Consider the following 14,380-nt stretch of genomic DNA (forward strand, 5'->3'; position numbering starts at 1 on the left):
ACCCAGGCCGACTGGGTGAGAGGCAATCACGCTTACCCCTACACCACGGTCCCGGAACCATGTCCTAACTTGTCTCTAAATTTCAAAGTGCACTTATGTGCACTTTTTAAGTTATGCCATTTTGAATATGTTGATTCATGCAGGAAAATGAATGATTTCGCGTATACGCTTGGTTAAAAGCATATTATTTTACCTGCAGAGGAAGAAATAATGTACCTACTATGCATGTTTTGAAATTGATTTGATATTCATGACTTTGTTGGTACTTAGGTACGTTTATTAAAATTAGAAATTCATTCAAAGAGAGGTGGATTTTAACTCAAGAAGAAGGGGAGGGAGATTGAACGTAAATCAGAAACTTTAACATAGCATAAACCGCCATTCCGTGCATCAAATAGACAGAGCAAGAATATTAAAATTCACCACTTTAATGCATGTGGCCTCAAATATATGAAAAATCGAAAATTAAACTTTTTTGGAAAAATATCAAAATTCATTTGTTTTCATTATACTAAGTACAAACAACACAAAAAGTCACAAAAAGCAAAAATATTTTTGGCCGCTCGCTTATATGGAAATACCCCATGGTGCATGCGCCCCTTTCGAGAAAACCCTCCCTTTCGAAAATCCTGTGCACGGCCCTGCCTGAGCCGTCAGAGGAAGAACTATCTTTACAAAAGACGTGGACGGGGATATGGTGGTGGCCGCCTGAAGGAGTCGATTTTTTTTTTACCAAAAACGAGGACGGGAAGTTAGTGGAAGCATCCGCAACGGTCAACAGTTATGCTATTTGAGTCGTGCAGTGCCAGAAGACGTTCATCAGGGCCAGAACCGGCGGCACCTTCTTATGCCCATTCTGCGTGGACCGTCTGGCAAAGAAAAATCTAGCATTCGGAACGGTCCACCATCATGTTTTTTGAGTCCTGTGGAGCCCAAAAACTTTCGCGGCGATGTACAATGAAGCTCATCAACGAGGCCAAAAACCTTTTTCAGATAGTTTTCTGTTGGAGCCCATCAAGCTGCCCTTGAATCTCGCCTTGAATCAAAAGCAAAACTTGTATGTTTATTTCGTTCCCCCACAATTCCCCTTTTCCAGCATCCCCGGCTAGACTTTTGCTGTGGCTTCTTAGGAACCGTTTTCAGAACCCCGGGCGCTCAGAACTACACACCAATCTGAAGAATACCACCAGGAAGAACGCATGAGAACAGGTAGACATGTCCTCATCACGACTTCCGGTGTAGCTTTGGCTTATGAAATCAAAGCAATCTTTATAAAACTTGTAGTCTATTTTTCTCAAAATGTCCGCTGGCCATGAACCCATCATCGCTAGCGTTCTTGCCAAGGTGTTCAAGGCCCGTTACAGGATGCACATGGAAACATACCCCTCCTCACCCCTTTTTTATTAGCTAATTAACAAAAAGCGAAAACATTACTTTATTTTACTGAATACATTCATAATTTAAAGCTGTTCGTATCTGTGTTTCTTTTTCAATTTTTCGATCTGGCTTTTTTCTTCGTCAGCTATTCGGTAGTGAACAATTTGATCGCCGCAATCGCGATGGATGCTTCGTTGGAAAGTATCCCGCTAACCGTTCGGTTTCGGTTCTGGCTGAAAAAGTGTAGACTGAACGTTCCGTTGACGCTCTGCTGCATCATCCGCGGGTCCTCCAGCAGTGCCGCCTGCTTCGATACTACTCGTATCCGAGATCGACCCCGCGGCCGACCAGCATCAGCGAAGAGGACGACGATGAGACGGTCGCCTCCGCGGACAGTTTGAGCTCTTCGATCATGCGACGTTCCTCCTCGTCGGTTGGCAGTTCCATTATCGTGATGGTCATGTCGTTGATGGTTGGATTGATTAGCTTCAGCAAAAGGATGGCCTTCTGGTTGAACATGAGCGGCTCGCACCGGATGAAGCGAACCTCCGGAGCGTGGTACGCGGCGAACATCGCAATGCGGTACTTGATCGAGCTCGGGTTGTACTCGGACTTGGTCACGTTGTGGTCGCACTGACGACACCGGAGGGATCGCTTGATCAAGAGGAGATTGTGTGCGAGTAGAACTTTTTCACCGTGAACGGTTGCTTAGCTGGTTGAGTCAGCCTCCTCACTATCGGTCCAATCCATCTGTCGACGGATCTTCGACACCGTCACCCCGGTTCGATCCGTCAAGCTCAGAAATTTGCTCGTTTTCGGTGTCTTCCGACGCAACCTGCTGCAGCAGTTCAAACCGAGTCGCATACGCGTACTCCGGCTCCGGCCACTGCCCTGTCGCCACTGGTTGCCGGCCGTAGGCGGTTCCTCCTTCTTCTCTTCCTCACCAGCAGTAGCGACTACGTCAGCACGTCGACCATCCACAGCACTACGGTGGTGGGCCAGTTTCCGCCCAGATTGCTTAGCGTGTTGAGCAGAGTCATGTACGTTCCGCCGACGGCCGCTAGTTCGCGTAAAGAACGCCATCACCGCAACAAACATACTGTAGAGAGCGATCACACAGCAGCTTCATACTGAACGACTAGTGTGCGAAGCTGAACTCGGCCTGAAATGTTTAACAATTGTTATCGCGACGCGTTATGCCTGCAACTCATCTCAACAACCTCATCGAGATAAGACGCATCACCGGCCCAACATTCAACACGCACCTGTTGTTTGTAGCTGGCGCCGCGATTCTGCAACATCATCAGGATGGCCGCACCAGCCCCATTAGAATACCCTGCAGCAGGTACAGAAAGAACAGGATGGCAATGTTGCCCCAGTCAACGCGCAGGTCACTCCGCTCGTGTTTGTCCTCATCGTGGCAAAACACCGGCACCGGTTCCAGCAACTGCTCCTTTTCCATGGTCCGCTTCAGGACACCCATCGCTGGTTCTGTTTCTTACAATCATTCGCGGGTTTGTTGATTCCCGGAATCTTCCGGCCGGCGCTAACCGTGGCTAGTGGGATTTAATTTGGTACAAGGACTTATGAATATATATTTTCCATGCTGGCACACAGATTTACTCACCATTCCTGCCGAAACATCAAACTCAAACTATTTTTTTAAGAAAAACAACACCGAACACTTTTACACTTCTTTACCGCCCGAGCGTAACAACAACAATGGAAAAATGGCGTCCCACACGCATTTATTTTTCGCACACGCTCAAAGAATTAGGATGGGAAACCAAGATTTGTCAAAACGGTGAAAATGAAAAGGTGGGTTCGCGTCAATAAATTAACGAAATGTCAATACTTTAACCATCTATTTTAATATGTTAATGGTCTATTAACCTATATGTCCACCCCCTAGGTTTTAGCCCAAAACCTCACCAAACCCCGAATCCAAGATGTGACGCGACCCGTGTCGAGGAATGCATGGCTGGGGGGGTTCAACAAATTCCTAGTCGCTAACGGAGCCTGTGGTATACAGGGGCGCACCCCACACGTAATTTGCTCTTACTGCGTCACGGCAGGGCACTGGCGCAGCGGACCGCATTTCCCTAGCGACTCGTGGGATTCAAAATGAAGACAAGTGAAACAAACCAACAAAAGGGTCCCGATGCGCCCCAAGCATAGGAAAACACGGAGGTAGAAGAGGACGCAAACGTCGAAATGGCAGGAGGCGAGTCAAACGGCGGCGACACAGCAAGCGGAGGAGCGAGCGCGTTCCGTGGAAGCGGGAAGGTGATGAGATCCCCAGTGCTGAACCAGGCGGCTGCTTCGAGTCAGCAGATAGGAGTCATTGGAGGGGAAACTCCCAAGTCATCCGTATTTGAACTTCGCCGGTGGTACCCCTCAGGATGGAGTCCTGCTCGGAAGGACCGTGTTGCAGGAGGTCAGAAGGAGGGTTAACCTTCCTACGGTATTGGGGTCCTTTTCGGCATTTTGAAAATAAAATTTGCCATAACTTTTGTTATATACATGCTAGAGCCTTCAAATTTTCTGACATTAAATTTATAGTATAAATACACATTTCACAAAACAAATAATCCTCGGACGACCCCTAGGGGAGCGTCCATAACAAAAGTTACTTTAAAGGTATTGGGGTCCTTTTCGACCCCAAACTTTAAAAAATCGTCAAAAATCCAGTTTTTGACCGATTCCGGTTCTTTTGGTCACAAATGAAAGCTTAGAACGTCCCCTTTTCGAAACCGACCCGAAATACCGGATTTGGTCACTGTGGCCACCGGGAATCGGCTACAACCGAAAAAAGGCCTTTTTGAGACCCGAACTTTGACGACCTGTATCTCCGGCAAATTTAAACCAATCAGGATGCTCCGGGTTGCATTCGACAGGTATATACCTGTACTTTGACCACAAATATTAATATCAGGGACAGATGACCTACCGGTTCTGGAAATCCGGAACATCCGAAAAGTTCATATTTTACTGTTTTTCACGTATATGTGATACCAATACTCTCTTGATAGTTGAAATTGATCCATAAAACTTACTAAAAACACAATACACGATTGCCAAAACCACTCTTGAGTGTTAGTGGCCACTTCCGGTAACCTGGAACCGGTTCCCGGGTACCCGATGAACGGCCAATTTGATTCTTTTGTTGAAAACCCATCATGTCGCATATGAAGCATGTCACTTCATGAAATTGAAAGATATGTCCATCTTTGGTAATGCCGTTAACCGCTGAGCCATCCTGGCCAATCTGGAACCGGTTACAGGTGGGCCCTTGGGGACACTCCCGGAATATGAGAGAAATCTTATCATCCGACATATCAAACTTCATGAAATCGAAAGATATGTCAATCTACGGTCATGCCAATGTTCGCTGACCCATCCTGGCCAATTTGGAACCGGTTACTGGTGGCCCCTTAGGACCACTTCCGGAATATGAGAGAAACCCTTTCATCCGACATATCAAACTTCATGAAATTGAAAGATATGTCAATCTACGGTCATGCCATTGTTCGCTGACCCTTTCTGGCCAATCTGGAACCGGTTACCGGTGGCCCCTTGGGGACACTTCCGGAATATGAGAGAAACCCTATCATCCGACATATCAAACTTCATGAAATTGAAAGATATGTCAATCTACGGTCATGCCAATGTTCGCTGACCCATCCTGGCCAATTTGGAACCGGTTACCGGTGGCCCCTTGGGGACACTTCCGGAATATGAGAGAAATCCTATCATCCGACATATCAAACTTCATGAAATTGAAAGATATGTCAATCTACAGTCCTGCCAATGTTCGCTGACCCATTGTGGCCAATTTGGAACCGGCTACCGGTAGCCTTTGGTACACTCCGGAATATGAGAGAAACCCTATCATCCGACATATCAAACTTAATGAAATTGAAAGATATGTCAATCTACGGTCATGCCAATGTCCGCTAACCCATCCTGGCCAATCTGGAACCGGTTACCGGTGGCCCAGGACACTCTCGTAATATGAATGTATCTACCACCCGACATATCAAACTGCATGAAATGGAAAACTACGTCAATCTACGGACATGATGTTGTTCGCTGACCGTTGGTTGACATATCTTTCAATTTCATGAAGTTTGATGCGTCGAATGATAGGGTTTCTCTCATATTCTTGAATGTCCCCAAGGGGCCACCAGTAACCGGTTCCAGATTGGAAAGGGTCAGCGAACAATGGCATGACCATAAATTGACATATCTTTCAATTTCATTAAGTTTGATATGTCGGATGATAGGATTTCTCTCATATTCCGGGAGTGTCCCCAAAGGGGCTACCGGTAGCCGGTTCCAAATTGGCCAGGATGGGTCAGCGAACATTGGCATGACCGTAGATTGACATATCTTTCGATTTCATGAAGTTTGATATGTCGGATGATAGGATTTCTCTCATATTCCGGGTGTCCCAAAGGCTACCGGTAGCCGGTTCCAAATTGGCCACAATGGGTCAGCGAACATTGGCATGACTGTAGATTGACATATCTTTCAATTTCATGAAGTTTGATATGTCGGATGATAGGGTTTCTCTCATATTCCGGGAGTGTCCCAAAGGGCTACCGGTAGCCGGTTCCAAATTGGCCACAATGGGTCAGCGAACATTGGCCCGTAGATTGACATATCTTTCAATTTCATGAAGTTTGATATCTCGGATGATAGGATTTCTCTTATATTCCGGAAGTGGTCCCTAGGGGGCACCAGTAACCGGTTCCAAATTAGCCAGGAAGGGTCATCGAACATTGTCATGACCGTAGATTGACATATCTTTCAATTTCATGAAGTTTGATATGCGACATGATGGGTTTTCAACAAAAGAATCAAATTGGCCGTTCATCGGGTACCCGGGAACCGGTTCCAGGTTACCTGGAAGTGGCCACTAACACTCCAGAGTGGTTCTGGCAATCGTGTATTGTGTTTTTAGTAAGTTTTATGGATCAATTTCAACTATCAAGAGAGTATTGGTATCACATATACGCGGAAAACCAGTAAAATATGAACTTTTCGGATGTTCCGGATTTCCAGAACCGGTAGGTCACCTGGCCCTGATATTAATATTTGTGGTCAAAGTACAGGTATATACCTGTCGAATGCAACCCGGAGCATCCTGATTGGTTTAAATTTGCCGGAGATACAGGTCGTCAAAGTTCGGGTCTCAAAAAGGCCTTTTTTCGGTTGTAGCCGATTCCCGGAATAAAAAAAAAACAAACCATCCACATTAACGACCCCCGGGTCTTTTGTGGTCTCTATTGCAAGTTTCTGCTTGAACCTAGGAGTCCGAAGGCTTGAATGGGGAGAGCACCCAAACCTCTTTCTACTCCAAGGAACCTTTCACCCCAGTGTTTGAACTGACGACCTTTGGATTGCGAGTCCAACCGCCGCCAGCGATTCCACCGGAGTAGGCTTGGTTTGGTGTGTTGTTTGTACTTATGGCATGGAGACGACTCCTACACCTGGAATTACTTAACGGCCTAACAACCAAGGTCGGGACCGATATTTTACTTCCTCATCCGATGGAAGGTTGGATCAGATGGGAATCGAACCCAGAATCATCCGCTTACAAAGCGGACAGCGTAACCATTCGGCCACGCACTGCCACACCAGAATCAAGCAGATGGTGAATGGAGTCAAGGCAGAGCGCGAAAACAGCTCGATGGTGGTTACGCCAACTTCACTGAAGCTCAGAGTTTGCGCCTTCCTTCGATTTATCTTTATAATGGCTAGTTCAATAACTGGAAATGCCTCAGCTAATCAATATATAACAAGAGATGTTGTAAATGCAATCTTTGATAATACTAAACTAAACATTTGTCAAATCAACGTACAAAGCTTGTGTGCAAGAAATCTAGTTAAACTTGAAGAATTAATACGAGTTTTCAAGGATAGTAAAGCGGATGTTGTCTGTTTTACTGAAACATGGCTTGATACCTCTATTACTGATTCTTTGATCGCAATTGATGGTTACAACTTTATACGAAATGATCGTAATAGACACCCCGGATATAACCCGCATAAAGATTTCTGATGAACTTACAGTGAATTTTAACGTTACAAAACGATAAAACATATTGTCATTTTGACAGTGTTTTCACAGTAGACAGCATCGTTTTTCAAGATGATTTGCGTCGTATTTTGGGACTTTACCATAAAAGGGGGTTGTCATGCGTCTGTACCATAAAAATTTCGATTTTTTCCATACATTTTTTTCCAAATACGACGCAATTTACTGTTTATTTATTGTAGCATTATTCATCCAAAAACTCGGCCCGACTGTGAAAACATCATACATTTACAGTTAAAACAGCAAGCATTACAATGGGACGGTGGTTCGGTGCTCGTCTGAGAAGGAGAGGAGATGTCAGTCGAGAGGAGGAATTTGCTGTTTGAAAACCGCATGGCGCATCTGCTTCGGACCCGGTGAGATCGTTCTTTTTATGTTATATTTTGTTTTGTTTCTCGCCTTGAATTGTGTTAGTGTGATCGAGCGAAAGATCGTGATGATGTGAGAGAATGAGTGATTGGCTGTATGTACGTGTGCGTCTCCTCCCGATTACCACAGTTAACTCACAGTAGAGGTCACAGACCCACAGATCCAATTCGTGTCAAATTTAATTTTCGTATTTTGAAGTAGAACAACGCCGCGTCTTTTGCGTTTTTATGTTTTATGCTTCTAAACAGTTCACGTCACGGTCGTCGCGAAACATTCCCGTTGTCACGTTGGTTTTACCCGTATTTGTTTGTATTTTTTGTTGCTTTTCTTCGGTTAATTGTTCGGTTATAGACATCAATGTAGGTATTGCTGAAAATACTAAATGCACATTATATTTTCCCAACGATTCAGTCTTTCCACAGCCGGCTGTCTAAGAATGAGTCAATTTTAATCCAACGCCAAAATTTTCTCTTACTATTTACTCTATACAGCCGGCTGTATGAGTCTAAAACCTACTTAAAACTGAAATTGTAAATATATAAATCACTATTTTCCCCAGTACAGCCTAATAATTATTTTTTGGCAACTCCCGCTGCTTTGCGGTGAAACTTACCCAACGAGAAATGAAATTCAAGCCTGCCGCGGGCCACCGTCTTCAAGGAAAAGGCCTTATTAATCTTTTGGTACATAGACGAGTACCTGAGGAACAGGATAATAATTTAGTTGATGTGGAAATTATGTTCCAAATTAACGAAAAAGCTTACATTTTTTTGTACTCGACGACCTCATCCGTGTCTTCCAAGATCTCAACGATGAGAACATCGTTTGTTAGCTCTGGTTGAGGTTCCTCTTCTTGCTTCCTGTCTGACCAAAACATCCGGAGACGGATGTCCAATTTTGTTGTGCATACTGGTCCGCTGGAATTAGAGAATTTATCCTCGTTATGATTTCAACAATTGATTCTTTGAAAAATTTAATCAGCTTACCACAAAGAGAACCGCTTACGGGAACAGCATTGGTGTGGGTAGAAGGGATTCATTCTGCTGGTTACAGGTTTCACGGGGCACGGTGCGACGGATACTGCCAACAGTGACGAAATCGGCCGGTGATGAACGACATGAATGGAGAAAGGAGTTTAGGCAGGTGCAGAGGGTTACTCTGTGGTTGGAGTTAACGGTGCACATCAACCAGAGCTTTTGCACCCAGATTTTTGTAACAGACATTTTAGTATCTTCAAAACTACGGGTACTATCGAAATATTTTTTTATTCATCCCCTAAAGTACGGTCCACAGATAATTTACAACAAAGTTTGATTAATTTTACATTCCCAATTTTGCAGGATTGGGTCCGTAAGTTTGACTATTTTGGTATAAGAAGACAACAACTTCCTTCGTTGCTGTGCACCCTTAATCGCTGGTGTCGTTTCTCTGCCAAATCGAGCGCCAACAGCTTCAAATGATCAATGGTCGAAATATTCCCTGTTGGAAACCAAATACAAAAGATTGTTAAAACTAGCTGCCCAAGCAAGAAAAATGCCTGCTGCTACTATTTCTAATGCAACAAGCGATTTGTTGACATTTTTCGGCATCCTCCGCAACGTCAAACCATACCAATTTGTTGCAGGATCTATTCCGGAAGAGATCCGCACCAACTTCGGACTGGTTTGACGTTTGCGGAAGGTGCTGAAAAGTTTGGTAATGTCACTGCTTGCAAAAAGTGGGGTGGGACTCCGGTCTCCTCACGAACACAGTTGAAAACAATTCCAAGATCCAAATTTCTCCACTCTCGAAATACCTACCAAAGTTGCTGAAAATCGTCGTTCCACACCTAGTCACAATCTCGGAGTGATTCCGGCTTGGTCCCCGGCGGGCCTTTTCAACAAAACATGGTTGGGCAAGCGCCCAATAAACTTTCACACGCGATTTATTGCGGAAAATTCGACACCGAACCCAACAACTACGCGGACATGATCGAACACGCGCGAGTGAAAAAGTTTGACAGCTCGATGGTGCGTTCGTTTGAGTACGCTACATGTCAGTTGCATTGGTGCGTTCGTTTGGTAAGCTTGTGCTGCACAATAAAGCTTTTTTTTTTGGTAGCTGATTCACCGAGGGGTAGATCACTTCCGCCTTTATCGAGCGTTTAAGTTTCTTTTTGCACCTTTCTGGGTTCGCTACTCCTTTTTTAAAGACTCCTCCTCCTCCTCCTTTTGTGTGCCTTTTCAAGCCTTAACGCGCGTTAGCACTCTTTTTGGTTAGCCTTTCGAAGCGGTTGCACGTCATACTGCTCGATTTTTTTTTGACAGCGAGAACTGTCAAGTGCAACTGACAGTTCTAGCAGTAAATTTAATCGGGCAGTTTGTTTTGATGGAAAAAAGCAAAAGCTGTTTTAAATTTTAAATAAAAATACATATTTAGATGGTTATCTGAAGAGCAATTCTCTGAAATTTCGGTCATTCGATTTTTTTTGTATTTTTAAATCCGGCTGAAACTTTTTTGGTGCCTTTGGTATGCCCAAAGAAGCCTTTTTGCATCATTAGTTTGTCCATATAATTTTCCATACTAATTTGGCAGCTGTCCATACAAAAATGATATGTGAAAATTCAAAAATCTGTATCTTTTGAAGGAATTTTTTGATTGATTTGGTGTCTTCGGCAAAGTTGTAGGTATGGATATGGACTACACTGAAAAAATGATACACGTAAAAATTTTTGGTGATTTTTATTTAACTTTTGTCACTAAAACTTGATTTGCAAAAAAACACTATTTTTAATTTTTTTTATTTTTTGATATGTTTTAGAAGACATAAAATGCCAACTTTTAAGAAATTTCCAGAATGGGCAAAAAATCTTTGACCGAGTTATGATTTTTTGAATCAATACAGATTTTTCAAAAATCGAAATATTGGTCGCAAAAACTTTTCAACTTCATTTTTCGATGTAAAATCGAATTTGCAATCAAAAAGTACTTTAGTGAATTTTTTATAAACTGCACCGTTTTCAAGTAATAACCATTTTTAGCTAACTTTTTTGAAAATAGTCGCAGTTTTTAATTTTTTTAAATTAGTGCCCATGTTTGCCCACCTTTGAAAAAAACTATGGGTCGTATCAACAAAGTTCAATAATGCAAAATATAGAGAATTTTCTCAGCCTTTCAAAAATATTTTTTTTTAAAGTGATTAATTACAATAGAAGGATTTATTTTTGTAAATGCAGATGATCAAACACTTTAATTTGACGCAAATAGAGTCATAGAGAGTTGAATTGAAAATTAAAAAAAAACACCGAAATTCTTAAAATACTCAACAAATTAAAAATCTTAAAAAACTTCAAAAACTCAAGCTAATTAAAATACGCAAAATAAATTAAATACTTCACAAACTCAAAATATTTGAAATACCACCGGGTCCGTCTGGGATTGAACCCAGGCCATACTGGGATTTAGAGGCTACCACGCTAACCACTAAACCACCGGACCCGGATGAAAAAATCGAATATAGGGTTAATTGGGCAAAATGAGACCTTTCTCGGTGTCTCCGGCACGTGAAACCTTCACCAATCGATTTGCCATAGTTTTTACATAAAGTTCACTTATTTTTAAGTCTGAAAATCTGCGGCACTTTACGATGTGGAGCAAATTAGATGAAAAAATCGAATATAGGGTTAATTGGGGCAAAATGAGACCTTTCTCGGTGTCTCCGGCACGTGAAACCTTCACCAACCGATTTGTCATAGTTTTTTACATAAAGTTCACTTATTTTGAAGTCTGAAAAACTGCGGCACTTTACGATGTGGAGCAAATTACATGAAAAATCGAATATAGGGTTAATTGGGGCAATATGAGACCTTTCTCGGTGTCTCCGGCACGTGAAACCTTCACCAATCGATTTGTCATAGTTTTTTACATAAAGTTCACTTATTTTGAAGTCTGAAAAACTGCGGCACTTTACGATGTGGAGCAAATTACATGAAAAAATCGAATATAGGGTTAATTGGAGCAAAATAAGACCTTTCTCGGTGTCTCCGGCACGTGAAACCTTCACCAATCGATTTATCATGGTTTTTTACATAAAGTTCACTTATTTTGAAGTCTAAAAACCTGCGGTATTTCACGTAATGTAGCATATAATATAAAAAGGTTGCATTTTAGGGATATTTGGGCAAAATGGACCCTTTCCCAATATCTCCGGCAGACGAAACCATCACCATTCGATTCCCCGGATTTTTTTACATGATAAACACATATTTCCAAGTTAAAATTTCAGCGGCATCTAATTCATGGGGCTGCGGGTCCCTTTTTTCCCAGTGTGCAGTGGTTCCGCGAGTGCATCACAACACTTTTTGAGCGCAAACGCTGGGATGCCGTCTGGACCGCAGCTGGTAGAACCTTTGAGAGAGGCGCAGGCACGACGGATGGACTCGGAAGTGACCACCGGGTGAGGTCCGATGGGAGGTCGCAGTGAAACGTTGCTAGCAGCCTTAGCAATATGCGTTTCCTCTACTGCTTCGTTGGTGAATGCGCTGCTGAACTGGCGACGAAAAAGATCGCTTTTTTTTTTTTTTTAAGACACGGAATCCTTATTACGAGGACTATTGTATCGTGTTACCCATTTTACTGTTATTAAGCATTTCCAGATCTATAACACAGTTCCTATTGAGAGGAAAAGTGCTGTTCCATCCAGATGCTGTAAACTCCATTCCTTGTGCCTTGTGCGCTATGTATCGCTAGAACCGCGGTGACAATTTTTTCGTGTCATTTTTCAAGCTCTTCCCAGCAGCTATTATTTGCCGCGCGGGGTCTTGTAAAGACAATTGTCTTATTGCGGCGCTACTCTTGCGGTGTTCCCTTTGCTCTGATTGGACAATGCGACTGGACTGCAGTGCAATACCGATCGGCTGGGCATTATTTACATGCGAAGACACGAGGAAAGTATTTTGGGAAAGAGGCGCAAAGGAATATCCCAAGATCGATCACATGCTTAAGAGCACGTGAAGCAACCGTTTTATACTCATACGGTTGCTGCTACCTCTGAACTTAAACCTAATGCTGCCACCCTGAGAAGAACCCATGACATTCCGCTTATGAGGCGAAACCCGTAACCATTCGGCCACAGGAGGTTGGCAGAACTTCTTGGGGTCTCGTTTCAATCGGCTTTGGATTCGGTGTTGGTGACGATGGAAAAGTTGTTTGTTCAGGATACTGTACTTCCGGTTTCTTGACCTATAATGGTTTCTCCATCGATCTGTCGGATGTTTGGCGAATTTCTTGAGGGCAGCTCGTTTCCTGGACTTCAGAATCTGCAATCGATGTGTTGACCACGGTGGATATCTTGGAGGCTGGCGCAGTTTCCTTGGAACGAAGGTGTTGATGGCATCCGTCAGAACACCTGTCCAAGTAGCAGCGGCTGTGTCGGCGTCAAGGTTGGCCAAAAGTTGGTGCCAGTTGATGTTGGTCAGGAAGTTGTTCATGTCATCATAGTTTCCCTTTCGGTAGTCCATAAAAGAGTTGCCAGCGACTGCACGAAAAGGGAGCACCGTGCAAGATATCGCTACGAGAAATGGCAGGTGGTGGCACGTCTTTAACCAACGGTAAAGGTGCTGGGAGAAGAGTATAGTTGATCGGTGTATCTGAGCTGGCAAAGCACAGGTCGAGAACGTTGTTTGAGTTGTTGCGCATGTCATTCAGTTGGCTAAGGTTTGCGGTGGAATAGTCATCCAGGAGGTTGTGCTTTAAAGCGTTGGTCGGAGTAAGGGCTAGGTTTGTAAGCAGTTTGTTCGTCGGGGTCCGCGTCCAGCGAATGGCTGGGAAGTTGAAGTCACCCATGTTTTTCTTTGGCTCAAGAGATGGTCCCTATCAACATTAAAAAAAATGTGGTTTGGTTGAGCGTTTCTCGACATTCTCGACTCGAGAACAGAAACGTTTGACGAAAGTATTGGAGTGTCCGTTTGTGTCTCAAATGAGCGGACTGGAAAATTAAATTTAAAGGGTGTTAAAACTAGTGTTTTTCCATCAAAATTTTTGTGTTGACGTGGAAAGATCTGTGCAGTGAGCTAACATTGGAGTGCAGTCCTGATTTGTAACAGAAGACTGATTTTTTCGTTGAGTTTTAATCCTGCCTCTGTCTCGAAGCTAAGTACCCTTGTGCATTTGTTTTTTTGTTTGTTCTACACGGGCAAGTGCCCGGACCAGTAGAAATGGTCAAAGACGGTGATACACTAGGTGATACACACATGCAGCCTTGCGCGCAGTGTGCGAAACCGATCACAGAAGAAGACGAGACTTTAGAATGTTTCGGTCACTGTAGACTCGAAATACACACAAACTGCTTGCCCGGTGCTACCGCGGTGGAGATCGATCAGCTGAGAAAGATCCACAACGCAGTCTTTGTGTGTGATGCGTGTTATGCATTGCACGGGTATGAGTACGATGCTGGACACTGTAATAAAACATTAGATGAAATTGTCAACAAATTAAATGATCTCGCGTGTGTCGTCGAATTGGTAAAAAACTTTGAACAAAAAAGTGCGAAAA

The 14,380-nt window shown here is 43.5% G+C and overlaps 1 pseudogene; it reads right to left on the bottom strand.

The window, feature by feature from the left end:
• Positions 1–649: 649 nt before the first annotated feature.
• Positions 650–2,460, bottom strand: LOC6051511 (annotated as a pseudogene).
• Between the last annotated feature and the right edge of the window lie 11,920 nt (positions 2,461–14,380).

This window comes from Culex quinquefasciatus, chromosome 3 (assembly GCF_015732765.1).
Source record: "Culex quinquefasciatus strain JHB chromosome 3, VPISU_Cqui_1.0_pri_paternal, whole genome shotgun sequence".
NCBI classification, from domain to species: domain Eukaryota; kingdom Metazoa; phylum Arthropoda; class Insecta; order Diptera; family Culicidae; genus Culex; species Culex quinquefasciatus.